The sequence below is a fragment of the Rhinoderma darwinii genome (assembly GCF_050947455.1).
Source record: "Rhinoderma darwinii isolate aRhiDar2 chromosome 5 unlocalized genomic scaffold, aRhiDar2.hap1 SUPER_5_unloc_19, whole genome shotgun sequence".
Classification (NCBI taxonomy): Eukaryota; Metazoa; Chordata; class Amphibia; order Anura; family Rhinodermatidae; genus Rhinoderma; species Rhinoderma darwinii.
Window position 1 is genome coordinate 598,561 of NW_027461775.1, and position 26,023 is coordinate 624,583.

Sequence of the window (26,023 nt, forward strand, 5' to 3'; positions counted from 1 at the left end):
AAAGACAGCCTGGCGGCCGGCTGTTGCAGTGTTGCCCTCTCAGGCAACACTGAGTGACTGACTGAGCCTCACCGTCTTATATAAAGTTCAGACGGAACTTTGCACGTGTCATAGTGGAGCCCTCAGGATTCCAGAGCCAGCTTTCTGACATCATAATGGGGCCTCAGAGATAAAAGCCTGGGCCCAGGCAGTGTTGGTCAGTGCTGCTCAGCAGGCAGCACTGGACTGGACTGGATTACAGCTGATACAAGGTGTGAAGGAACAAGGGGTGGCTGTGGGCATGCACTTGCTGCCGCTGCCAGTGTTTATCTGCATGGCAGCAGGGCATTTGGGCGTTGCCAGGAAGGCGTTTTTATGTAGATTCCTCCTCTTTCAGCACTGCATTGTGGTGCAAGCAAAAGAAGCAAATCCTGTCTGGCTTCCTCTCCGGCCTTTATTCACCTCCCGTGTAGCTGTGAGTGTGTGAGCCTGCAGGGCCCCATGGAATTGCCTAGAAGTAGGCTGAATCGCTGCAAGGGCTGAACAGCAGTATCGGGCAGGCTCGGGCAACGCGCGGCCCGTTCGGGTTATCGCTTCTCGGCCTTTTGGCTAAGATCAAGTGTAGTATCTGTTCTTATCAGTTTAATATCTGATACGTCCCCTATCTGGGGACCATATATTAAATGGATTTTTAGAACAGGGAGATGGAAATAGAGCTTGCTCTGTCCACTCCACGCATTGACCTGGTATTGCAGTATTTCCAGGACCGGTGCACCCTTTCCTTATGTGTTGACTAAAAGCAGATTCCAAAAGTGTTTTTTGTCTTTGCTATTGTTTCTGTCTTTCTGAAGGGATCTCCCCTTTTAATCCCATTATTTCAACACCTGTTGGACAATGCATGAGTGATAATGAGCTCATTGATTAAATGCAATTAATGAATAGATTGCCACCTCTTGTTGTGTGTCGTCTGTGTTTCTGTGTTTCCGGCATTTCACATTGGAACACCTCATTCACCTTCCTTGTCTTCTCTCCGCCCTCCCTTTTAGGTAAGTTAAAGAGCTGCACCTGAGCCAGCCACTGATTGATTGATTGATTGATTGATTGATTGATTGATTGATTGATTGATTGATTGATTGATTGATGCAGCACAACAGTCAAATAGTGGAGTGGAGTAGGGGAACAGCAAACAGCCAATAAAGCAGCCCGCCCGCTCGCCTGCCCGCCACAATGGACCTACCTGTGTACACTAGATGGATGTGATGGAATGTACTGTCGTCCCTACATTTCAAGAAGAAGTAAGAATTGCAGTTGCAACAAAGCCTTGCTTGCCTACAAAGAGAGCAGCAATTTGGATTTGTTACTATGTTACCTAGAAGAATAACAAACTGTGCAAGGATGGAGGTTGTAGGAGCAAGGAGAAGTTGTCTGTAAAGTTGGTGGATGCCTATTTTCCATTTTGCAGTCCCTTGTCTCCCTCTTGTGGCCTCCTGGAGGCAACTAGCTGTGCAAAAAAAAGACAGCCTGGCGGCCGGCTGTTGCAGTGTTGCCCTCTCAGGCAACACTGAGTGACTGACTGAGCCTCACCGTCTTATATAAAGTTCAGACGGAACTTTGCACGTGTCATAGTGGAGCCCTCAGGATTCCAGAGCCAGCTTTCTGACATCATAATGGGGCCTCAGAGATAAAAGCCTGGGCCCAGGCAGTGTTGGTCAGTGCTGCTCAGCAGGCAGCACTGGACTGGACTGGATTACAGCTGATACAAGGTGTGAAGGAACAAGGGGTGGCTGTGGGCATGCACTTGCTGCCGCTGCCAGTGTTTATCTGCATGGCAGCAGGGCATTTGGGCGTTGCCAGGAAGGCGTTTTTATGTAGATTCCTCCTCTTTCAGCACTGCATTGTGGTGCAAGCAAAAGAAGCAAATCCTGTCTGGCTTCCTCTCCGGCCTTTATTCACCTCCCGTGTAGCTGTGAGTGTGTGAGCCTGCAGGGCCCCATGGAATTGCCTAGAAGTAGGCTGAATCGCTGCAAGGGCTGAACAGCAGTATCGGGCAGGCTCGGGCAACGCGCGGCCCGTTCGGGTTATCGCTTCTCAGCCTTTTGGCTAAGATCAAGTGTAGTATCTGTTCTTATCAGTTTAATATCTGATACGTCCCCTATCTGGGGACCATATATTAAATGGATTTTTAGAACAGGGAGATGGAAATAGAGCTTGCTCTGTCCACTCCACGCATTGACCTGGTATTGCAGTATTTCCAGGACCGGTGCACCCTTTCCTTATGTGTTGACTAAAAGCAGATTCCAAAAGTGTTTTTTGTCTTTGCTATTGTTTCTGTCTTTCTGAAGGGATCTCCCCTTTTAATCCCATTATTTCAACACCTGTTGGACAATGCATGAGTGATAATGAGCTCATTGATTAAATGCAATTAATGAATAGATTGCCACCTCTTGTTGTGTGTCGTCTGTGTTTCTGTGTTTCCGGCATTTCACATTGGAACACCTCATTCACCTTCCTTGTCTTCTCTCCGCCCTCCCTTTTAGGTAAGTTAAAGAGCTGCACCTGAGCCAGCCACTGATTGATTGATTGATTGATTGATTGATTGATTGATTGATTGATTGATTGCAGCACAACAGTCAAATAGTGGAGTGGAGTAGGGGAACAGCAAACAGCCAATAAAGCAGCCCGCCCGCTCGCCTGCCCGCCACAATGGACCTACCTGTGTACACTAGATGGATGTGATGGAATGTACTGTCGTCCCTACATTTCAAGAAGAAGTAAGAATTGCAGTTGCAACAAAGCCTTGCTTGCCTACAAAGAGAGCAGCAATTTGGATTTGTTACTATGTTACCTAGAAGAATAACAAACTGTGCAAGGATGGAGGTTGTAGGAGCAAGGAGAAGTTGTCTGTAAAGTTGGTGGATGCCTATTTTCCATTTTGCAGTCCCTTGTCTCCCTCTTGTGGCCTCCTGGAGGCAACTAGCTGTGCAAAAAAAAGACAGCCTGGCGGCCGGCTGTTGCAGTGTTGCCCTCTCAGGCAACACTGAGTGACTGACTGAGCCTCACCGTCTTATATAAAGTTCAGACGGAACTTTGCACGTGTCATAGTGGAGCCCTCAGGATTCCAGAGCCAGCTTTCTGACATCATAATGGGGCCTCAGAGATAAAAGCCTGGGCCCAGGCAGTGTTGGTCAGTGCTGCTCAGCAGGCAGCACTGGACTGGACTGGATTACAGCTGATACAAGGTGTGAAGGAACAAGGGGTGGCTGTGGGCATGCACTTGCTGCCGCTGCCAGTGTTTATCTGCATGGCAGCAGGGCATTTGGGCGTTGCCAGGAAGGCGTTTTTATGTAGATTCCTCCTCTTTCAGCACTGCATTGTGGTGCAAGCAAAAGAAGCAAATCCTGTCTGGCTTCCTCTCCGGCCTTTATTCACCTCCCGTGTAGCTGTGAGTGTGTGAGCCTGCAGGGCCCCATGGAATTGCCTAGAAGTAGGCTGAATCGCTGCAAGGGCTGAACAGCAGTATCGGGCAGGCTCGGGCAACGCGCGGCCCGTTCGGGTTATCGCTTCTCGGCCTTTTGGCTAAGATCAAGTGTAGTATCTGTTCTTATCAGTTTAATATCTGATACGTCCCCTATCTGGGGACCATATATTAAATGGATTTTTAGAACAGGGAGATGGAAATAGAGCTTGCTCTGTCCACTCCACGCATTGACCTGGTATTGCAGTATTTCCAGGACCGGTGCACCCTTTCCTTATGTGTTGACTAAAAGCAGATTCCAAAAGTGTTTTTTGTCTTTGCTATTGTTTCTGTCTTTCTGAAGGGATCTCCCCTTTTAATCCCATTATTTCAACACCTGTTGGACAATGCATGAGTGATAATGAGCTCATTGATTAAATGCAATTAATGAATAGATTGCCACCTCTTGTTGTGTGTCGTCTGTGTTTCTGTGTTTCCGGCATTTCACATTGGAACACCTCATTCACCTTCCTTGTCTTCTCTCCGCCCTCCCTTTTAGGTAAGTTAAAGAGCTGCACCTGAGCCAGCCACTGATTGATTGATTGATTGATTGATTGATTGATTGATTGATTGATTGATTGATTGATTGATGCAGCACAACAGTCAAATAGTGGAGTGGAGTAGGGGAACAGCAAACAGCCAATAAAGCAGCCCGCCCGCTCGCCTGCCCGCCACAATGGACCTACCTGTGTACACTAGATGGATGTGATGGAATGTACTGTCGTCCCTACATTTCAAGAAGAAGTAAGAATTGCAGTTGCAACAAAGCCTTGCTTGCCTACAAAGAGAGCAGCAATTTGGATTTGTTACTATGTTACCTAGAAGAATAACAAACTGTGCAAGGATGGAGGTTGTAGGAGCAAGGAGAAGTTGTCTGTAAAGTTGGTGGATGCCTATTTTCCATTTTGCAGTCCCTTGTCTCCCTCTTGTGGCCTCCTGGAGGCAACTAGCTGTGCAAAAAAAAGACAGCCTGGCGGCCGGCTGTTGCAGTGTTGCCCTCTCAGGCAACACTGAGTGACTGACTGAGCCTCACCGTCTTATATAAAGTTCAGACGGAACTTTGCACGTGTCATAGTGGAGCCCTCAGGATTCCAGAGCCAGCTTTCTGACATCATAATGGGGCCTCAGAGATAAAAGCCTGGGCCCAGGCAGTGTTGGTCAGTGCTGCTCAGCAGGCAGCACTGGACTGGACTGGATTACAGCTGATACAAGGTGTGAAGGAACAAGGGGTGGCTGTGGGCATGCACTTGCTGCCGCTGCCAGTGTTTATCTGCATGGCAGCAGGGCATTTGGGCGTTGCCAGGAAGGCGTTTTTATGTAGATTCCTCCTCTTTCAGCACTGCATTGTGGTGCAAGCAAAAGAAGCAAATCCTGTCTGGCTTCCTCTCCGGCCTTTATTCACCTCCCGTGTAGCTGTGAGTGTGTGAGCCTGCAGGGCCCCATGGAATTGCCTAGAAGTAGGCTGAATCGCTGCAAGGGCTGAACAGCAGTATCGGGCAGGCTCGGGCAACGCGCGGCCCGTTCGGGTTATCGCTTCTCGGCCTTTTGGCTAAGATCAAGTGTAGTATCTGTTCTTATCAGTTTAATATCTGATATGTCCCCTATCTGGGGACCATATATTAAATGGATTTTTAGAACAGGGAGATGGAAATAGAGCTTGCTCTGTCCACTCCACGCATTGACCTGGTATTGCAGTATTTCCAGGACCGGTGCACCCTTTCCTTATGTGTTGACTAAAAGCAGATTCCAAAAGTGTTTTTTGTCTTTGCTATTGTTTCTGTCTTTCTGAAGGGATCTCCCCTTTTAATCCCATTATTTCAACACCTGTTGGACAATGCATGAGTGATAATTAAATGCAATTAATGAATAGATTGCCACCTCTTGTTGTGTGTCGTCTGTGTTTCTGTGTTTCCGGCATTTCACATTGGAACACCTCATTCACCTTCCTTGTCTTCTCTCCGCCCTCCCTTTTAGGTAAGTTAAAGAGCTGCACCTGAGCCAGCCACTGATTGATTGATTGATTGATTGATTGATTGATTGATTGATTGATTGATTGATTGATGCAGCACAACAGTCAAATAGTGGAGTGGAGTAGGGGAACAGCAAACAGCCAATAAAGCAGCCCGCCCGCTCGCCTGCCCGCCACAATGGACCTACCTGTGTACACTAGATGGATGTGATGGAATGTACTGTCGTCCCTACATTTCAAGAAGAAGTAAGAATTGCAGTTGCAACAAAGCCTTGCTTGCCTACAAAGAGAGCAGCAATTTGGATTTGTTACTATGTTACCTAGAAGAATAACAAACTGTGCAAGGATGGAGGTTGTAGGAGCAAGGAGAAGTTGTCTGTAAAGTTGGTGGATGCCTATTTTCCATTTTGCAGTCCCTTGTCTCCCTCTTGTGGCCTCCTGGAGGCAACTAGCTGTGCAAAAAAAAGACAGCCTGGCGGCCGGCTGTTGCAGTGTTGCCCTCTCAGGCAACACTGAGTGACTGACTGAGCCTCACCGTCTTATATAAAGTTCAGACGGAACTTTGCACGTGTCATAGTGGAGCCCTCAGGATTCCAGAGCCAGCTTTCTGACATCATAATGGGGCCTCAGAGATAAAAGCCTGGGCCCAGGCAGTGTTGGTCAGTGCTGCTCAGCAGGCAGCACTGGACTGGACTGGATTACAGCTGATACAAGGTGTGAAGGAACAAGGGGTGGCTGTGGGCATGCACTTGCTGCCGCTGCCAGTGTTTATCTGCATGGCAGCAGGGCATTTGGGCGTTGCCAGGAAGGCGTTTTTATGTAGATTCCTCCTCTTTCAGCACTGCATTGTGGTGCAAGCAAAAGAAGCAAATCCTGTCTGGCTTCCTCTCCGGCCTTTATTCACCTCCCGTGTAGCTGTGAGTGTGTGAGCCTGCAGGGCCCCATGGAATTGCCTAGAAGTAGGCTGAATCGCTGCAAGGGCTGAACAGCAGTATCGGGCAGGCTCGGGCAACGCGCGGCCCGTTCGGGTTATCGCTTCTCGGCCTTTTGGCTAAGATCAAGTGTAGTATCTGTTCTTATCAGTTTAATATCTGATACGTCCCCTATCTGGGGACCATATATTAAATGGATTTTTAGAACAGGGAGATGGAAATAGAGCTTGCTCTGTCCACTCCACGCATTGACCTGGTATTGCAGTATTTCCAGGACCGGTGCACCCTTTCCTTATGTGTTGACTAAAAGCAGATTCCAAAAGTGTTTTTTGTCTTTGCTATTGTTTCTGTCTTTCTGAAGGGATCTCCCCTTTTAATCCCATTATTTCAACACCTGTTGGACAATGCATGAGTGATAATGAGCTCATTGATTAAATGCAATTAATGAATAGATTGCCACCTCTTGTTGTGTGTCGTCTGTGTTTCTGTGTTTCCGGCATTTCACATTGGAACACCTCATTCACCTTCCTTGTCTTCTCTCCGCCCTCCCTTTTAGGTAAGTTAAAGAGCTGCACCTGAGCCAGCCACTGATTGATTGATTGATTGATTGATTGATTGATTGATTGATTGATTGATTGATTGATGCAGCACAACAGTCAAATAGTGGAGTGGAGTAGGGGAACAGCAAACAGCCAATAAAGCAGCCCGCCCGCTCGCCTGCCCGCCACAATGGACCTACCTGTGTACACTAGATGGATGTGATGGAATGTACTGTCGTCCCTACATTTCAAGAAGAAGTAAGAATTGCAGTTGCAACAAAGCCTTGCTTGCCTACAAAGAGAGCAGCAATTTGGATTTGTTACTATGTTACCTAGAAGAATAACAAACTGTGCAAGGATGGAGGTTGTAGGAGCAAGGAGAAGTTGTCTGTAAAGTTGGTGGATGCCTATTTTCCATTTTGCAGTCCCTTGTCTCCCTCTTGTGGCCTCCTGGAGGCAACTAGCTGTGCAAAAAAAAGACAGCCTGGCGGCCGGCTGTTGCAGTGTTGCCCTCTCAGGCAACACTGAGTGACTGACTGAGCCTCACCGTCTTATATAAAGTTCAGACGGAACTTTGCACGTGTCATAGTGGAGCCCTCAGGATTCCAGAGCCAGCTTTCTGACATCATAATGGGGCCTCAGAGATAAAAGCCTGGGCCCAGGCAGTGTTGGTCAGTGCTGCTCAGCAGGCAGCACTGGACTGGACTGGATTACAGCTGATACAAGGTGTGAAGGAACAAGGGGTGGCTGTGGGCATGCACTTGCTGCCGCTGCCAGTGTTTATCTGCATGGCAGCAGGGCATTTGGGCGTTGCCAGGAAGGCGTTTTTATGTAGATTCCTCCTCTTTCAGCACTGCATTGTGGTGCAAGCAAAAGAAGCAAATCCTGTCTGGCTTCCTCTCCGGCCTTTATTCACCTCCCGTGTAGCTGTGAGTGTGTGAGCCTGCAGGGCCCCATGGAATTGCCTAGAAGTAGGCTGAATCGCTGCAAGGGCTGAACAGCAGTATCGGGCAGGCTCGGGCAACGCGCGGCCCGTTCGGGTTATCGCTTCTCGGCCTTTTGGCTAAGATCAAGTGTAGTATCTGTTCTTATCAGTTTAATATCTGATACGTCCCCTATCTGGGGACCATATATTAAATGGATTTTTAGAACAGGGAGATGGAAATAGAGCTTGCTCTGTCCACTCCACGCATTGACCTGGTATTGCAGTATTTCCAGGACCGGTGCACCCTTTCCTTATGTGTTGACTAAAAGCAGATTCCAAAAGTGTTTTTTGTCTTTGCTATTGTTTCTGTCTTTCTGAAGGGATCTCCCCTTTTAATCCCATTATTTCAACACCTGTTGGACAATGCATGAGTGATAATGAGCTCATTGATTAAATGCAATTAATGAATAGATTGCCACCTCTTGTTGTGTGTCGTCTGTGTTTCTGTGTTTCCGGCATTTCACATTGGAACACCTCATTCACCTTCCTTGTCTTCTCTCCGCCCTCCCTTTTAGGTAAGTTAAAGAGCTGCACCTGAGCCAGCCACTGATTGATTGATTGATTGATTGATTGATTGATTGATTGATTGATGATTGAGATTGAACAGTCAAATAGGTGGAGTAGGGGAACAGCAAACAGCCAATAAAGCAGCCCGCCCGCTCGCCTGCCCGCCACAATGGACCTACCTGTGTACACTAGATGGATGTGATGGAATGTACTGTCGTCCCTACATTTCAAGAAGAAGTAAGAATTGCAGTTGCAACAAAGCCTTGCTTGCCTACAAAGAGAGCAGCAATTTGGATTTGTTACTATGTTACCTAGAAGAATAACAAACTGTGCAAGGATGGAGGTTGTAGGAGCAAGGAGAAGTTGTCTGTAAAGTTGGTGGATGCCTATTTTCCATTTTGCAGTCCCTTGTCTCCCTCTTGTGGCCTCCTGGAGGCAACTAGCTGTGCAAAAAAAAGACAGCCTGGCGGCCGGCTGTTGCAGTGTTGCCCTCTCAGGCAACACTGAGTGACTGACTGAGCCTCACCGTCTTATATAAAGTTCAGACGGAACTTTGCACGTGTCATAGTGGAGCCCTCAGGATTCCAGAGCCAGCTTTCTGACATCATAATGGGGCCTCAGAGATAAAAGCCTGGGCCCAGGCAGTGTTGGTCAGTGCTGCTCAGCAGGCAGCACTGGACTGGACTGGATTACAGCTGATACAAGGTGTGAAGGAACAAGGGGTGGCTGTGGGCATGCACTTGCTGCCGCTGCCAGTGTTTATCTGCATGGCAGCAGGGCATTTGGGCGTTGCCAGGAAGGCGTTTTTATGTAGATTCCTCCTCTTTCAGCACTGCATTGTGGTGCAAGCAAAAGAAGCAAATCCTGTCTGGCTTCCTCTCCGGCCTTTATTCACCTCCCGTGTAGCTGTGAGTGTGTGAGCCTGCAGGGCCCCATGGAATTGCCTAGAAGTAGGCTGAATCGCTGCAAGGGCTGAACAGCAGTATCGGGCAGGCTCGGGCAACGCGCGGCCCGTTCGGGTTATCGCTTCTCGGCCTTTTGGCTAAGATCAAGTGTAGTATCTGTTCTTATCAGTTTAATATCTGATACGTCCCCTATCTGGGGACCATATATTAAATGGATTTTTAGAACAGGGAGATGGAAATAGAGCTTGCTCTGTCCACTCCACGCATTGACCTGGTATTGCAGTATTTCCAGGACCGGTGCACCCTTTCCTTATGTGTTGACTAAAAGCAGATTCCAAAAGTGTTTTTTGTCTTTGCTATTGTTTCTGTCTTTCTGAAGGGATCTCCCCTTTTAATCCCATTATTTCAACACCTGTTGGACAATGCATGAGTGATAATGAGCTCATTGATTAAATGCAATTAATGAATAGATTGCCACCTCTTGTTGTGTGTCGTCTGTGTTTCTGTGTTTCCGGCATTTCACATTGGAACACCTCATTCACCTTCCTTGTCTTCTCTCCGCCCTCCCTTTTAGGTAAGTTAAAGAGCTGCACCTGAGCCAGCCACTGATTGATTGATTGATTGATTGATTGATTGATTGATTGATTGATTGATGCAGCACAACAGTCAAATAGTGGAGTGGAGTAGGGGAACAGCAAACAGCCAATAAAGCAGCCCGCCCGCTCGCCTGCCCGCCACAATGGACCTACCTGTGTACACTAGATGGATGTGATGGAATGTACTGTCGTCCCTACATTTCAAGAAGAAGTAAGAATTGCAGTTGCAACAAAGCCTTGCTTGCCTACAAAGAGAGCAGCAATTTGGATTTGTTACTATGTTACCTAGAAGAATAACAAACTGTGCAAGGATGGAGGTTGTAGGAGCAAGGAGAAGTTGTCTGTAAAGTTGGTGGATGCCTATTTTCCATTTTGCAGTCCCTTGTCTCCCTCTTGTGGCCTCCTGGAGGCAACTAGCTGTGCAAAAAAAAGACAGCCTGGCGGCCGGCTGTTGCAGTGTTGCCCTCTCAGGCAACACTGAGTGACTGACTGAGCCTCACCGTCTTATATAAAGTTCAGACGGAACTTTGCACGTGTCATAGTGGAGCCCTCAGGATTCCAGAGCCAGCTTTCTGACATCATAATGGGGCCTCAGAGATAAAAGCCTGGGCCCAGGCAGTGTTGGTCAGTGCTGCTCAGCAGGCAGCACTGGACTGGACTGGATTACAGCTGATACAAGGTGTGAAGGAACAAGGGGTGGCTGTGGGCATGCACTTGCTGCCGCTGCCAGTGTTTATCTGCATGGCAGCAGGGCATTTGGGCGTTGCCAGGAAGGCGTTTTTATGTAGATTCCTCCTCTTTCAGCACTGCATTGTGGTGCAAGCAAAAGAAGCAAATCCTGTCTGGCTTCCTCTCCGGCCTTTATTCACCTCCCGTGTAGCTGTGAGTGTGTGAGCCTGCAGGACCCCATGGAATTGCCTAGAAGTAGGCTGAATCGCTGCAAGGGCTGAACAGCAGTATCGGGCAGGCTCGGGCAACGCGCGGCCCGTTCGGGTTATCGCTTCTCGGCCTTTTGGCTAAGATCAAGTGTAGTATCTGTTCTTATCAGTTTAATATCTGATACGTCCCCTATCTGGGGACCATATATTAAATGGATTTTTAGAACAGGGAGATGGAAATAGAGCTTGCTCTGTCCACTCCACGCATTGACCTGGTATTGCAGTATTTCCAGGACCGGTGCACCCTTTCCTTATGTGTTGACTAAAAGCAGATTCCAAAAGTGTTTTTTGTCTTTGCTATTGTTTCTGTCTTTCTGAAGGGATCTCCCCTTTTAATCCCATTATTTCAACACCTGTTGGACAATGCATGAGTGATAATGAGCTCATTGATTAACCCCTTCCCTCTTTGGCCACTTTTGACCTTCCTGACAGAGCCTCATTTTTCAAATCTGACATGTTTCACTTTATATGGTAATAACTCCGGAATGCTTTTACCTATCCAAGTGATTCTTAGATTGTTTTCTCGTGACACATTGGACTTTATGTTACTGGCAAAATTTGCCCCATACATTCAGTATTTAATTGTGAAAAACACCAAAATTTAGCGAAAAATTGCAAAAATTTGCATTTTTCTCAATTTAAATGTATCTGCTTGTAAGACAGGCAGTTATACCACACAAAGATGTTGCTAACTAACTTCCCCCATATGTCTACTTTAGATTGGCATCGTTTTTTGAACATCATTTTATTTTTCTAGGACGTTACAAGGCTTAGAACTTTAGCAGCAATTTCTCACATTTTCAAGAAAATTTCAAAAGGCTATTTTTACAGGGGCCAGTTCAGTTGTGAAGTGGCTTTGAGGTCCTTAGATATTAAAAACCCCCAATAAGTGACCCCATTTTAAAAACTGCACCCCTCAAAGTATTCAAAACAGCATTTAGAAAGTTTCTTAACCCTTTAGACATTGCACAGGAATTAAGGCAATGTAGAGGTGAAATTTACAAAGTTCATTATTTTTTTCCAGAAATTCATTTTGAATCCATTTTTTTTGTACCACAGAATGTTTTACCCAAGAAATGCAACTCAATATTTATTGCCCAGGTTCTGCAGTTTTAGGAAATATCCCACATGTGGCTTTAGTGTGCTACTGGACTGAAGCACCGGCCTCAGAAGCAAAGGAGCACCTGGTGGATTTTGGGTCTCCTTTTTATTAGAATATATTTTAGGTACCATGTCAGCTTTGAACAGGTCTAGTGGAACTAAAACAGTGGAAACCCCCCAAAAGTGACCCCATTTGGGAAACTACACCCCTCGAGGAATTTATCTAGGGGTGTAGCAAGCATTTTGACCGGCCAGTTTTTTTGCAAAAATTTTTGGAACTTGGCCATGAAAATGAAAATCTAAATTTTTTCAAATAAAATGTAGGTTTAGCTAATTTTTTTTCATTTCCAAAAGAACTAAAGTAGAAAAAGCACCACAACATTTGTAGAGCAATTTCTCCCGAGTAAAACAATACCCCACATGTGGTAATAAACGGTTATTTGGACACACAGCAGGGCTTAGAATGGAAAGAGCGCCATTTGGCTCTTGGAGCTCAAATTTAGCAGGAATGGTTTGCGGAGGTCATGTCGCATTTGCAAAGCCCCCTAGGGGACAAAACAGTGGAAACCCCCAACAAGTGACCCCATTTTGGAAACTATACCCCTCGAGTAATTTATCTAGGGGTGTAGCAAGCATTTTGACCGGCCAGTTTTTTTGCAAAAATTTTTGGAACTAGGCCATGAAAATGAAAATCTAAATTTTTTTCAAATAAAATGTAGGTTTAGCTAATTTTTTTTCATTTCCACAAGGACTGAAGGAGAAAAAGCACTATAAAATTTGTAAAGAAATTTCTCCCGAGTAAAACAATGCCCCACATGTGGTAATAAACGGCTGTTTGGAGACACGGCGAGGCTGAGAAGGGAAAGAGCGCCATTTGGCTTTTGGAACTCAAATTTAGCAGGAATGGTTTGCGGAGGCCATGTCACATTTGCAAAGCTCCTGAGGGGACAAAACAGTGGAAACCCCCAACAAGTGACCCCATTTTGGAAACTACACCCCATGAGGAAATTATCTAGGAGTATAGTGAGCAGTTTGACCCCACAGGTGTTTTACAGAACTTATTGGAAGTAGACCGTAAAAATGAAAATCTACATTTTTTCAAATAAAATGTAGGTTTAGGTATTTTTTTTTTCATTTCCACAAGGACTGAAGGAGAAAAAGCACCATAAAATTAGTAAAGAAATTTCTCCCGAGTAAAACAATACCCCACATGTGGTCACAAACATCTGTTTGGACACACGGTAGGTCTCAGAATGGAACTAGCACCATTTGGATTTTGGATAGTGTCTGGGCGCCATGTCACATTTGCTGAGCCCCTGTAGTACTAGTACAGTGGAAACACCCCAAAATTGACTCCATTTGGGAAACTGCACCCCCTGAGGAATCATCTAGGGGTATAGTGAAAATTTTGATCCCAAAGGTTTTTTGCTGAATTAATTAGAATTAAGCTATGAAAATGAAAAATATTTTTTTTTTCCAACAAGATGTAGTTTTAGATCAACATTTTTCATTTTTACAAGGAATAGAGAAGAAAAAGCCCCCCAACATTTGTAAAGTAATTTCTCCCGAGTACGGTAACACCCCATTTGTGGTTATAATCGGCTATTTACGTATATGGGAGCATTCAGAAGAAAAGGAGCAGTATTTATCTTTTGGAGCGTAGATTTTGCTGGAATGGTTTGCGGACGCCATGTTGCATTTGCAAAACCCCTGATGTACCAAACAAAAGTGACCCCGTTTTAGAAACTACACCCCTAAAGGCATTTATCAAGGGGTGTAGTGAGAATTTAGACATCACAGGTGTTTTTCAGAAATTTCAATTTTTCCACTGATCTGCCCATTCACCGCACAAGATGTTGTGCCCCTAGAGAATCTTACCCCATAAATTGTTAAGCGGGTTCTCCCGGGTATGGTAATGCCTTACTTGTGGCCATAAATTGCTGTTTGGGCACGCTGTAGGGCTAAGAAGGGAAAGACCGCCATTTTGAGCATGGATTTTGCTTGGTAATAGTTCTGTTTGGGGTTTTGCTGGTATTTCAGTTTATAATGTGGTGGCATATGTAATCTGTGCGGAGTACATCAGGGTATATGTAAGCTGTGCGGAGTACATCAGGGTATATGTAATCTGTGCGGAGTCCATCAGGGTATATGTAATCTGTGCGGAGTACATCAGGGTATATGTAATCTGTGCGGAGTATATCAGGGGTATATGTAATCTGTGCGGAGTATATCAGGGGTATATGTAATCTGTGCGGAGTATATCAGGGGTATATGTAATCTGTGCGGAGTATATCAGGGGTATATGTAATCTGTGCGGAGTATATCAGGGGTATATGTAATCTGTGCGGAGTACATCAGGGCATAATAAGAGGGTATAATAATGGGGTAAATAATACAATTCTCCATAGATGTGTGTTACGATGTGACGCGATCCGTCATGCACAGGCCGGCGTCACACTGATAAACGGTTTTCTTTCTTATCCCTCCTTTGTAACGCTCTGCACCTTTAGGGGACTTTTTCTCCTTCGTAGTTTGGGAAATATTACTGGGAAAGTTTTGCGCTGGTATAATACGGGCGCCCTCACTTCCAGCGGATGTGCTATGTCCCTGCCCTTTCCTAGTTCCTAAATACTAGGGCCCTGAAACTGCAGGAATGTTCCCCTCCGGCCTGCGCATTGAGATGTTTTTTCATCACCGCATTACTAGTGCCGTAACTTTTTTGTTTTTCAGTTGATTGAGCGGTGTGCGGGCTTGTTTTTTGCGAGACGGGCTGTAGATTTTATTGGTACCATTTTAGAACACATACGACTTTTTGATCACTTTTTATTTCATTTTTTGGTAAAGGAAATTACCAAAAACAAGCAATTCTGGAATCGTTTTTTATTGTTTTTTTTATCGGCATCCACAGTGCGCCCTAAATTACATGTTGGCTTTATTCTGCGGGTCGATACGATTACGGCGATACCAAATTTATATAGTTTTTTTTATGTATTGCGGCTTTTGCACAATAAAATCACTTTTTTTATAAAATCATTTGTTTTCTGTGTCGCCATATTCTAAGACCCATAACTTTTTTATTTTTGCGTGCACGAAACGGTGTCAGGGATTATTTTTTGCGGGACGGATTGCCGTTTTTATTGGTACTATTTTGGAGTAAATGTGACTTTTTGATCACTTTTTATAGCATTTTTTGGAAGGAGATGTGACCTAAAAACAAAGATTCTGGCGTTGTTTTTCATGGTTTTTTTTTTATGGCGTTCACCGTGCGGAATAAATTACATAATAGTTTTGTAGTTTGGGTCGTTACGGACGCGGCGATACCAATTATGTATAGTTTTTTTAATTTTTACGGTTTTTCCCATAATAAAAGTCTTACTATGGGAAAAAAGTCAGTTTAGCTTTATTTTTATTTGAAATGTGTGTGTTTTTATTGTTTTACCACATTTTTATTAACTTTTTTTTACTTTTCTGACTTGTCCCACTAGGGGACATGAGGGCCTGATGCCCCGATCGCTACTCTAATACACTGCACTATATACGAAGTGCAGTGTATTAGCGCTGTCAGTTATTCACTGACAGCAAGCCTATGAGGACACGCCGAAGGCGGGTCCTCATGGGCTCCCGTACAAGGCAGACTCGGACGCCATTTTCTGGCGTCCGATTGCCACAGCAACCCAGCGATTGCATCACTGGGTTGCCGATCGGGTGAAAACCTATCAGATGCTGCGCTCTATTGAGCGCAGCATCTGAGGGGTTAATCTGCCGGATCGGAGAGTAGCTCCGGTCCTGGCAGTTACAGGAGGGTGCCAGCTGTATAATACAGCTGTCACCCCGCGGTGATGGTGCCGGCTCTGCTCCTGAGCCCGCACAATCCCTGCGCCGTACATGTACGGCGCTTTGCGGGAAGCACCTCCCGACAGCGCCGTACATGTACGGCGCATGTCGGGAAGGGCTTAAATGCAATTAATGAATAGATTGCCACCTCTTGTTGTGTGTAGTCTGTGTTTCTGTGTTTCCGGCATTTCACATTGGAACACCTCATTCACCTTCCTTGTCTTCTCTCCGCCCTCCCTTTTAGGTAAGTTAAAGAGCTGCACCTGAGCCAGCCACTGATTGATTGATTGATTGATTGATTGATTGATTGATTGATTGATTGATGCAGCACAACAGTCAAATAGTGGAGTGGAGTAGGGGAACAGCAAACAGCCAATAAAGCAGCCCGCCCGCTCGCCTGCCCGCCACAATGGACCTACCTGTGTACACTAGATGGATGTGATGGAATGTACTGTCGTCCCTACATTTCAAGAAGAAGTAAGAATTGCAGTTGCAACAAAGCCTTGCTTGCCTACAAAGAGAGCAGCAATTTGGATTTGTTACTATGTTACCTAGAAGAATAACAAACTGTGCAAGGATGGAGGTTGTAGGAGCAAGGAGAAGTTGTCTGTAAAGTTGGTGGATGCCTATTTTCCATTTTGCAGTCCCTTGTCTCCCTCTTGTGGCCTCCTGGAGGCAACTAGCTGTGCAAAAAAAAGACAGCCTGGCGGCCGGCTGTTGCAGTGTTGCCCTCTCAGGCAACACTGAGTGACTGACTGAGCCTCACCGTCTTATATAAAGTTCAGACGGAACTTTGCACGTGTCATAGTGGAGCCCTCAGGATTCCAGAGCCAGCTTTCTGACATCATAATGGGGCCTCAGAGATAAAAGCCTGGGCCCAGGCAGTGTTGGTCAGTGCTGCTCAGCAGGCAGCACTGGACTGGACTGGATTACAGCTGATACAAGGTGTGAAGGAACAAGGGGTGGCTGTGGGCATGCACTTGCTGCCGCTGCCAGTGTTTATCTGCATGGCAGCAGGGCATTTGGGCGTTGCCAGGAAGGCGTTTTTATGTAGATTCCTCCTCTTTCAGCACTGCATTGTGGTGCAAGCAAAAGAAGCAAATCCTGTCTGGCTTCCTCTCCGGCCTTTATTCACCTCCCGTGTAGCTGTGAGTGTGTGAGCCTGCAGGGCCCCATGGAATTGCCTAGAAGTAGGCTGAATCGCTGCAAGGGCTGAACAGCAGTATCGGGCAGGCTCGGGCAACGCGCGGCCCGTTCGGGTTATCGCTTCTCGGCCTTTTGGCTAAGATCAAGTGTAGTATTTGTTCTTATCAGTTTAATATCTGATACGTCCCCTATCTGGGGACCATATATTAAATGGATTTTTAGAACAGGGAGATGGAAATAGAGCTTGCTCTGTCCACTCCACGCATTGACCTGGTATTGCAGTATTTCCAGGACCGGTGCACCCTTTCCTTATGTGTTGACTAAAAGCAGATTCCAAAAGTGTTTTTTGTCTTTGCTATTGTTTCTGTCTTTCTGAAGGGATCTCCCCTTTTAATCCCATTATTTCAACACCTGTTGGACAATGCATGAGTGATAATGAGCTCATTGATTAAATGCAATTAATGAATAGATTGCCACCTCTTGTTGTGTGTCGTCTGTGTTTCTGTGTTTCCGGCATTTCACATTGGAACACCTCATTCACCTTCCTTGTCTTCTCTCCGCCCTCCCTTTTAGGTAAGTTAAAGAGCTGCACCTGAGCCAGCCACTGATTGATTGATTGATTGATTGATTGATTGATTGATTGATTGATTGATTGATTGATGCAGCACAACAGTCAAATAGTGGAGTGGAGTAGGGGAACAGCAAACAGCCAATAAAGCAGCCCGCCCGCTCGCCTGCCCGCCACAATGGACCTACCTGTGTACACTAGATGGATGTGATGGAATGTACTGTCGTCCCTACATTTCAAGAAGAAGTAAGAATTGCAGTTGCAACAAAGCCTTGCTTGCCTACAAAGAGAGCAGCAATTTGGATTTGTTACTATGTTACCTAGAAGAATAACAAACTGTGCAAGGATGGAGGTTGTAGGAGCAAGGAGAAGTTGTCTGTAAAGTTGGTGGATGCCTATTTTCCATTTTGCAGTCCCTTGTCTCCCTCTTGTGGCCTCCTGGAGGCAACTAGCTGTGCAAAAAAAAGACAGCCTGGCGGCCGGCTGTTGCAGTGTTGCCCTCTCAGGCAACACTGAGTGACTGACTGAGCCTCACCGTCTTATATAAAGTTCAGACGGAACTTTGCACGTGTCATAGTGGAGCCCTCAGGATTCCAGAGCCAGCTTTCTGACATCATAATGGGGCCTCAGAGATAAAAGCCTGGGCCCAGGCAGTGTTGGTCAGTGCTGCTCAGCAGGCAGCACTGGACTGGACTGGATTACAGCTGATACAAGGTGTGAAGGAACAAGGGGTGGCTGTGGGCATGCACTTGCTGCCGCTGCCAGTGTTTATCTGCATGGCAGCAGGGCATTTGGGCGTTGCCAGGAAGGCATTTTTATGTAGATTCCTCCTCTTTCAGCACTGCATTGTGGTGCAAGCAAAAGAAGCAAATCCTGTCTGGCTTCCTCTCCGGCCTTTATTCACCTCCCGTGTAGCTGTGAGTGTGTGAGCCTGCAGGGCCCCATGGAATTGCCTAGAAGTAGGCTGAATCGCTGCAAGGGCTGAACAGCAGTATCGGGCAGGCTCGGGCAACGCGCGGCCCGTTCGGGTTATCGCTTCTCGGCCTTTTGGCTAAGATCAAGTGTAGTATCTGTTCTTATCAGTTTAATATCTGATACGTCCCCTATCTGGGGACCATATATTAAATGGATTTTTAGAACAGGGAGATGGAAATAGAGCTTGCTCTGTCCACTCCACGCATTGACCTGGTATTGCAGTATTTCCAGGACCGGTGCACCCTTTCCTTATGTGTTGACTAAAAGCAGATTCCAAAAGTGTTTTTTGTCTTTGCTATTGTTTCTGTCTTTCTGAAGGGATCTCCCCTTTTAATCCCATTATTTCAACACCTGTTGGACAATGCATGAGTGATAATGAGCTCATTGATTAAATGCAATTAATGAATAGATTGCCACCTCTTGTTGTGTGTCGTCTGTGTTTCTGTGTTTCCGGCATTTCACATTGGAACACCTCATTCACCTTCCTTGTCTTCTCTCCGCCCTCCCTTTTAGGTAAGTTAAAGAGCTGCACCTGAGCCAGCCACTGATTGATTGATTGATTGATTGATTGATTGATTGATTGATTGATTGATTGATTGATTGATTGATGCAGCACAACAGTCAAATAGTGGAGTGGAGTAGGGGAACAGCAAACAGCCAATAAAGCAGCCCGCCCGCTCGCCTGCCCGCCACAATGGACCTACCTGTGTACACTAGATGGATGTGATGGAATGTACTGTCGTCCCTACATTTCAAGAAGAAGTAAGAATTGCAGTTGCAACAAAGCCTTGCTTGCCTACAAAGAGAGCAGCAATTTGGATTTGTTACTATGTTACCTAGAAGAATAACAAACTGTGCAAGGATGGAGGTTGTAGGAGCAAGGAGAAGTTGTCTGTAAAGTTGGTGGATGCCTATTTTCCATTTTGCAGTCCCTTGTCTCCCTCTTGTGGCCTCCTGGAGGCAACTAGCTGTGCAAAAAAAAGACAGCCTGGCGGCCGGCTGTTGCAGTGTTGCCCTCTCAGGCAACACTGAGTGACTGACTGAGCCTCACCGTCTTATATAAAGTTCAGACGGAACTTTGCACGTGTCATAGTGGAGCCCTCAGGATTCCAGAGCCAGCTTTCTGACATCATAATGGGGCCTCAGAGATAAAAGCCTGGGCCCAGGCAGTGTTGGTCAGTGCTGCTCAGCAGGCAGCACTGGACTGGACTGGATTACAGCTGATACAAGGTGTGAAGGAACAAGGGGTGGCTGTGGGCATGCACTTGCTGCCGCTGCCAGTGTTTATCTGCATGGCAGCAGGGCATTTGGGCGTTGCCAGGAAGGCGTTTTTATGTAGATTCCTCCTCTTTCAGCACTGCATTGTGGTGCAAGCAAAAGAAGCAAATCCTGTCTGGCTTCCTCTCCGGCCTTTATTCACCTCCCGTGTAGCTGTGAGTGTGTGAGCCTGCAGGGCCCCATGGAATTGCCTAGAAGTAGGCTGAATCGCTGCAAGGGCTGAACAGCAGTATCGGGCAGGCTCGGGCAACGCGCGGCCCGTTCGGGTTATCGCTTCTCGGCCTTTTGGCTAAGATCAAGTGTAGTATCTGTTCTTATCAGTTTAATATCTGATACGTCCCCTATCTGGGGACCATATATTAAATGGATTTTTAGAACAGGGAGATGGAAATAGAGCTTGCTCTGTCCACTCCACGCATTGACCTGGTATTGCAGTATTTCCAGGACCGGTGCACCCTTTCCTTATGTGTTGACTAAAAGCAGATTCCAAAAGTGTTTTTTGTCTTTGCTATTGTTTCTGTCTTTCTGAAGGGATCTCCCCTTTTAATCCCATTATTTCAACACCTGTTGGACAATGCATGAGTGATAATGAGCTCATTGATTAAATGCAATTAATGAATAGATTGCCACCTCTTGTTGTGTGTCGTCTGTGTTTCTGTGTTTCCGGCATTTCACATTGGAACACCTCATTCACCTTCCTTGTCTTCTCTCCGCCCTCCCTTTTAGGTAAGTTAAAGAGCTGCACCTGAGCCAGCCACTGATTGATTGATTGATTGATTGATTGATTGATTGATTGATTGATTGATTGATTGATTGATGCAGCACAACAGTCAAATAGTGGAGTGGAGTAGGGGAACAGCAAACAGCCAATAAAGCAGCCCGCCCGCTCGCCTGCCCGCCACAATGGACCTACCTGTGTACACTAGATGGATGTGATGGAATGTACTGTCGTCCCTACATTTCAAGAAGAAGTAAGAATTGCAGTTGCAACAAAGCCTTGCTTGCCTACAAAGAGAGCAGCAATTTGGATTTGTTACTATGTTACCTAGAAGAACAACAAACTGTGCAAGGATGGAGGTTGTAGGAGCAAGGAGAAGTTGTCTGTAAAGTTGGTGGATGCCTATTTTCCATTTTGCAGTCCCTTGTCTCCCTCTTGTGGCCTCCTGGAGGCAACTAGCTGTGCAAAAAAAAGACAGCCTGGCGGCCGGCTGTTGCAGTGTTGCCCTCTCAGCAACACTGAGTGACTGACTGAGCCTCACCGTCTTATATAAAGTTCAGACGGAACTTTGCACGTGTCATAGTGGAGCCCTCAGGATTCCAGAGCCAGCTTTCTGACATCATAATGGGGCCTCAGAGATAAAAGCCTGGGCCCAGGCAGTGTTGGTCAGTGCTGCTCAGCAGGCAGCACTGGACTGGACTGGATTACAGCTGATACAAGGTGTGAAGGAACAAGGGGTGGCTGTGGGCATGCACTTGCTGCCGCTGCCAGTGTTTATCTGCATGGCAGCAGGGCATTTGGGCGTTGCCAGGAAGGCGTTTTTATGTAGATTCCTCCTCTTTCAGCACTGCATTGTGGTGCAAGCAAAAGAAGCAAATCCTGTCTGGCTTCCTCTCCGGCCTTTATTCACCTCCCGTGTAGCTGTGAGTGTGTGAGCCTGCAGGGCCCCATGGAATTGCCTAGAAGTAGGCTGAATCGCTGCAAGGGCTGAACAGCAGTATCGGGCAGGCTCGGGCAACGCGCGGCCCGTTCGGGTTATCGCTTCTCGGCCTTTTGGCTAAGATCAAGTGTAGTATCTGTTCTTATCAGTTTAATATCTGATACGTCCCCTATCTGGGGACCATATATTAAATGGATTTTTAGAACAGGGAGATGGAAATAGAGCTTGCTCTGTCCACTCCACGCATTGACCTGGTATTGCAGTATTTCCAGGACCGGTGCACCCTTTCCTTATGTGTTGACTAAAAGCAGATTCCAAAAGTGTTTTTTGTCTTTGCTATTGTTTCTGTCTTTCTGAAGGGATCTCCCCTTTTAATCCCATTATTTCAACACCTGTTGGACAATGCATGAGTGATAATGAGCTCATTGATTAAATGCAATTAATGAATAGATTGCCACCTCTTGTTGTGTGTCGTCTGTGTTTCTGTGTTTCCGGCATTTCACATTGGAACACCTCATTCACCTTCCTTGTCTTCTCTCCGCCCTCCCTTTTAGGTAAGTTAAAGAGCTGCACCTGAGCCAGCCACTGATTGATTGATTGATTGATTGATTGATTGATTGATGCAGCACAACAGTCAAATAGTGGAGTGGAGTAGGGGAACAGCAAACAGCCAATAAAGCAGCCCGCCCGCTCGCCTGCCCGCCACAATGGACCTACCTGTGTACACTAGATGGATGTGATGGAATGTACTGTCGTCCCTACATTTCAAGAAGAAGTAAGAATTGCAGTTGCAACAAAGCCTTGCTTGCCTACAAAGAGAGCAGCAATTTGGATTTGTTACTATGTTACCTAGAAGAATAACAAACTGTGCAAGGATGGAGGTTGTAGGAGCAAGGAGAAGTTGTCTGTAAAGTTGGTGGATGCCTATTTTCCATTTTGCAGTCCCTTGTCTCCCTCTTGTGGCCTCCTGGAGGCAACTAGCTGTGCAAAAAAAAGACAGCCTGGCGGCCGGCTGTTGCAGTGTTGCCCTCTCAGGCAACACTGAGTGACTGACTGAGCCTCACCGTCTTATATGAAGTTCAGACGGAACTTTGCACGTGTCATAGTGGAGCCCTCAGGATTCCAGAGCCAGCTTTCTGACATCATAATGGGGCCTCAGAGATAAAAGCCTGGGCCCAGGCAGTGTTGGTCAGTGCTGCTCAGCAGGCAGCACTGGACTGGACTGGATTACAGCTGATACAAGGTGTGAAGGAACAAGGGGTGGCTGTGGGCATGCACTTGCTGCCGCTGCCAGTGTTTATCTGCATGGCAGCAGGGCATTTGGGCGTTGCCAGGAAGGCGTTTTTATGTAGATTCCTCCTCTTTCAGCACTGCATTGTGGTGCAAGCAAAAGAAGCAAATCCTGTCTGGCTTCCTCTCCGGCCTTTATTCACCTCCCGTGTAGCTGTGAGTGTGTGAGCCTGCAGGGCCCCATGGAATTGCCTAGAAGTAGGCTGAATCGCTGCAAGGGCTGAACAGCAGTATCGGGCAGGCTCGGGCAACGCGCGGCCCGTTCGGGTTATCGCTTCTCGGCCTTTTGGCTAAGATCAAGTGTAGTATCTGTTCTTATCAGTTTAATATCTGATACGTCCCCTATCTGGGGACCATATATTAAATGGATTTTTAGAACAGGGAGATGGAAATAGAGCTTGCTCTGTCCACTCCACGCATTGACCTGGTATTGCAGTATTTCCAGGACCGGTGCACCCTTTCCTTATGTGTTGACTAAAAGCAGATTCCAAAAGTGTTTTTTGTCTTTGCTATTGTTTCTGTCTTTCTGAAGGGATCTCCCCTTTTAATCCCATTATTTCAACACCTGTTGGACAATGCATGAGTGATAATGAGCTCATTGATTAAATGCAATTAATGAATAGATTGCCACCTCTTGTTGTGTGTCGTCTGTGTTTCTGTGTTTCCGGCATTTCACATTGGAACACCTCATTCACCTTCCTTGTCTTCTCTCCGCCCTCCCTTTTAGGTAAGTTAAAGAGCTGCACCTGAGCCAGCCACTGATTGATTGATTGATTGATTGATTGATTGATTGATTGATTGATTGATTGATTGATTGATTGATTGATTGATGCAGCACAACAGTCAAATAGTGGAGTGGAGTAGGGGAACAGCAAACAGCCAATAAAGCAGCCCGCCCGCTCGCCTGCCCGCCACAATGGACCTACCTGTGTACACTAGATGGATGTGATGGAATGTACTGTCGTCCCTACATTTCAAGAAGAAGTAAGAATTGCAGTTGCAACAAAGCCTTGCTTGCCTACAAAGAGAGCAGCAATTTGGATTTGTTACTATGTTACCTAGAAGAATAACAAACTGTGCAAGGATGGAGGTTGTAGGAGCAAGGAGAAGTTGTCTGTAAAGTTGGTGGATGCCTATTTTCCATTTTGCAGTCCCTTGTCTCCCTCTTGTGGCCTCCTGGAGGCAACTAGCTGTGCAAAAAAAAGACAGCCTGGCGGCCGGCTGTTGCAGTGTTGCCCTCTCAGGCAACACTGAGTGACTGACTGAGCCTCACCGTCTTATATAAAGTTCAGACGGAACTTTGCACGTGTCATAGTGGAGCCCTCAGGATTCCAGAGCCAGCTTTCTGACATCATAATGGGGCCTCAGAGATAAAAGCCTGGGCCCAGGCAGTGTTGGTCAGTGCTGCTCAGCAGGCAGCACTGGACTGGACTGGATTACAGCTGATACAAGGTGTGAAGGAACAAGGGGTGGCTGTGGGCATGCACTTGCTGCCGCTGCCAGTGTTTATCTGCATGGCAGCAGGGCATTTGGGCGTTGCCAGGAAGGCGTTTTTATGTAGATTCCTCCTCTTTCAGCACTGCATTGTGGTGCAAGCAAAAGAAGCAAATCCTGTCTGGCTTCCTCTCCGGCCTTTATTCACCTCCCGTGTAGCTGTGAGTGTGTGAGCCTGCAGGGCCCCATGGAATTGCCTAGAAGTAGGCTGAATCGCTGCAAGGGCTGAACAGCAGTATCGGGCAGGCTCGGGCAACGCGCGGCCCGTTCGGGTTATCGCTTCTCGGCCTTTTGGCTAAGATCAAGTGTAGTATCTGTTCTTATCAGTTTAATATCTGATACGTCCCCTATCTGGGGACCATATATTAAATGGATTTTTAGAACAGGGAGATGGAAATAGAGCTTGCTCTGTCCACTCCACGCATTGACCTGGTATTGCAGTATTTCCAGGACCGGTGCACCCTTTCCTTATGTGTTGACTAAAAGCAGATTCCAAAAGTGTTTTTTGTCTTTGCTATTGTTTCTGTCTTTCTGAAGGGATCTCCCCTTTTAATCCCATTATTTCAACACCTGTTGGACAATGCATGAGTGATAATGAGCTCATTGATTAAATGCAATTAATGAATAGATTGCCACCTCTTGTTGTGTGTCGTCTGTGTTTCTGTGTTTCCGGCATTTCACATTGGAACACCTCATTCACCTTCCTTGTCTTCTCTCCGCCCTCCCTTTTAGGTAAGTTAAAGAGCTGCACCTGAGCCAGCCACTGATTGATTGATTGATTGATTGATTGATTGATTGATTGATTGATTGATTGATGCAGCACAACAGTCAAATAGTGGAGTGGAGTAGGGGAACAGCAAACAGCCAATAAAGCAGCCCGCCCGCTCGCCTGCCCGCCACAATGGACCTACCTGTGTACACTAGATGGATGTGATGGAATGTACTGTCGTCCCTACATTTCAAGAAGAAGTAAGAATTGCAGTTGCAACAAAGCCTTGCTTGCCTACAAAGAGAGCAGCAATTTGGATTTGTTACTATGTTACCTAGAAGAATAACAAACTGTGCAAGGATGGAGGTTGTAGGAGCAAGGAGAAGTTGTCTGTAAAGTTGGTGGATGCCTATTTTCCATTTTGCAGTCCCTTGTCTCCCTCTTGTGGCCTCCTGGAGGCAACTAGCTGTGCAAAAAAAAGACAGCCTGGCGGCCGGCTGTTGCAGTGTTGCCCTCTCAGGCAACACTGAGTGACTGACTGAGCCTCACCGTCTTATATAAAGTTCAGACGGAACTTTGCACGTGTCATAGTGGAGCCCTCAGGATTCCAGAGCCAGCTTTCTGACATCATAATGGGGCCTCAGAGATAAAAGCCTGGGCCCAGGCAGTGTTGGTCAGTGCTGCTCAGCAGGCAGCACTGGACTGGACTGGATTACAGCTGATACAAGGTGTGAAGGAACAAGGGGTGGCTGTGGGCATGCACTTGCTGCCGCTGCCAGTGTTTATCTGCATGGCAGCAGGGCATTTGGGCGTTGCCAGGAAGGCATTTTTATGTAGATTCCTCCTCTTTCAGCACTGCATTGTGGTGCAAGCAAAAGAAGCAAATCCTGTCTGGCTTCCTCTCCGGCCTTTATTCACCTCCCGTGTAGCTGTGAGTGTGTGAGCCTGCAGGGCCCCATGGAATTGCCTAGAAGTAGGCTGAATCGCTGCAAGGGCTGAACAGCAGTATCGGGCAGGCTCGGGCAACGCGCGGCCCGTTCGGGTTATCGCTTCTCGGCCTTTTGGCTAAGATCAAGTGTAGTATCTGTTCTTATCAGTTTAATATC

At 46.6% G+C, this 26,023-nt stretch overlaps 14 non-coding genes and 1 pseudogene across 14 annotated transcripts; all 15 read left to right on the plus strand.

The window, feature by feature from the left end:
* The first annotated feature begins 568 nt into the window (after positions 1–568).
* Positions 569–759, plus strand: LOC142687091 (U2 spliceosomal RNA). The gene has a single exon (XR_012856370.1). It is a non-coding gene; the product is annotated as a U2 spliceosomal RNA (small nuclear RNA).
* Positions 760–2,059: 1,300 nt separating this feature from the next.
* LOC142687125 (U2 spliceosomal RNA) lies at positions 2,060–2,250 on the plus strand. The gene has a single exon (XR_012856401.1). It is a non-coding gene; the product is annotated as a U2 spliceosomal RNA (small nuclear RNA).
* A 1,285-nt stretch (positions 2,251–3,535) lies between these two features.
* LOC142687092 (U2 spliceosomal RNA) lies at positions 3,536–3,726 on the plus strand. Its single transcript, XR_012856371.1, has one exon. It is a non-coding gene; the product is annotated as a U2 spliceosomal RNA (small nuclear RNA).
* Positions 3,727–5,022: 1,296 nt separating this feature from the next.
* On the plus strand, positions 5,023–5,213 carry LOC142686861 (U2 spliceosomal RNA). The gene has a single exon (XR_012856161.1). It is a non-coding gene; the product is annotated as a U2 spliceosomal RNA (small nuclear RNA).
* A 1,280-nt stretch (positions 5,214–6,493) lies between these two features.
* On the plus strand, positions 6,494–6,684 carry LOC142687093 (U2 spliceosomal RNA). The gene has a single exon (XR_012856372.1). It is a non-coding gene; the product is annotated as a U2 spliceosomal RNA (small nuclear RNA).
* A 1,292-nt stretch (positions 6,685–7,976) lies between these two features.
* LOC142687094 (U2 spliceosomal RNA) lies at positions 7,977–8,167 on the plus strand. The gene has a single exon (XR_012856373.1). It is a non-coding gene; the product is annotated as a U2 spliceosomal RNA (small nuclear RNA).
* A 1,280-nt stretch (positions 8,168–9,447) lies between these two features.
* On the plus strand, positions 9,448–9,638 carry LOC142687096 (U2 spliceosomal RNA). The gene has a single exon (XR_012856374.1). It is a non-coding gene; the product is annotated as a U2 spliceosomal RNA (small nuclear RNA).
* Positions 9,639–10,922: 1,284 nt separating this feature from the next.
* LOC142687097 (U2 spliceosomal RNA) lies at positions 10,923–11,113 on the plus strand. Its single transcript, XR_012856375.1, has one exon. It is a non-coding gene; the product is annotated as a U2 spliceosomal RNA (small nuclear RNA).
* Positions 11,114–17,061: 5,948 nt separating this feature from the next.
* LOC142687135 (U2 spliceosomal RNA) lies at positions 17,062–17,252 on the plus strand. Its single transcript, XR_012856410.1, has one exon. It is a non-coding gene; the product is annotated as a U2 spliceosomal RNA (small nuclear RNA).
* A 1,292-nt stretch (positions 17,253–18,544) lies between these two features.
* On the plus strand, positions 18,545–18,735 carry LOC142687098 (U2 spliceosomal RNA). Its single transcript, XR_012856376.1, has one exon. It is a non-coding gene; the product is annotated as a U2 spliceosomal RNA (small nuclear RNA).
* A 1,300-nt stretch (positions 18,736–20,035) lies between these two features.
* Positions 20,036–20,226, plus strand: LOC142687100 (U2 spliceosomal RNA). Its single transcript, XR_012856378.1, has one exon. It is a non-coding gene; the product is annotated as a U2 spliceosomal RNA (small nuclear RNA).
* A 1,295-nt stretch (positions 20,227–21,521) lies between these two features.
* LOC142687101 (U2 spliceosomal RNA) lies at positions 21,522–21,712 on the plus strand. The gene has a single exon (XR_012856379.1). It is a non-coding gene; the product is annotated as a U2 spliceosomal RNA (small nuclear RNA).
* A 1,272-nt stretch (positions 21,713–22,984) lies between these two features.
* On the plus strand, positions 22,985–23,175 carry LOC142687102 (U2 spliceosomal RNA). The gene has a single exon (XR_012856380.1). It is a non-coding gene; the product is annotated as a U2 spliceosomal RNA (small nuclear RNA).
* A 1,308-nt stretch (positions 23,176–24,483) lies between these two features.
* On the plus strand, positions 24,484–24,674 carry LOC142687103 (U2 spliceosomal RNA). Its single transcript, XR_012856381.1, has one exon. It is a non-coding gene; the product is annotated as a U2 spliceosomal RNA (small nuclear RNA).
* A 1,288-nt stretch (positions 24,675–25,962) lies between these two features.
* Positions 25,963–26,023, plus strand: LOC142687157 (U2 spliceosomal RNA; annotated as a pseudogene; the record flags this gene model as incomplete).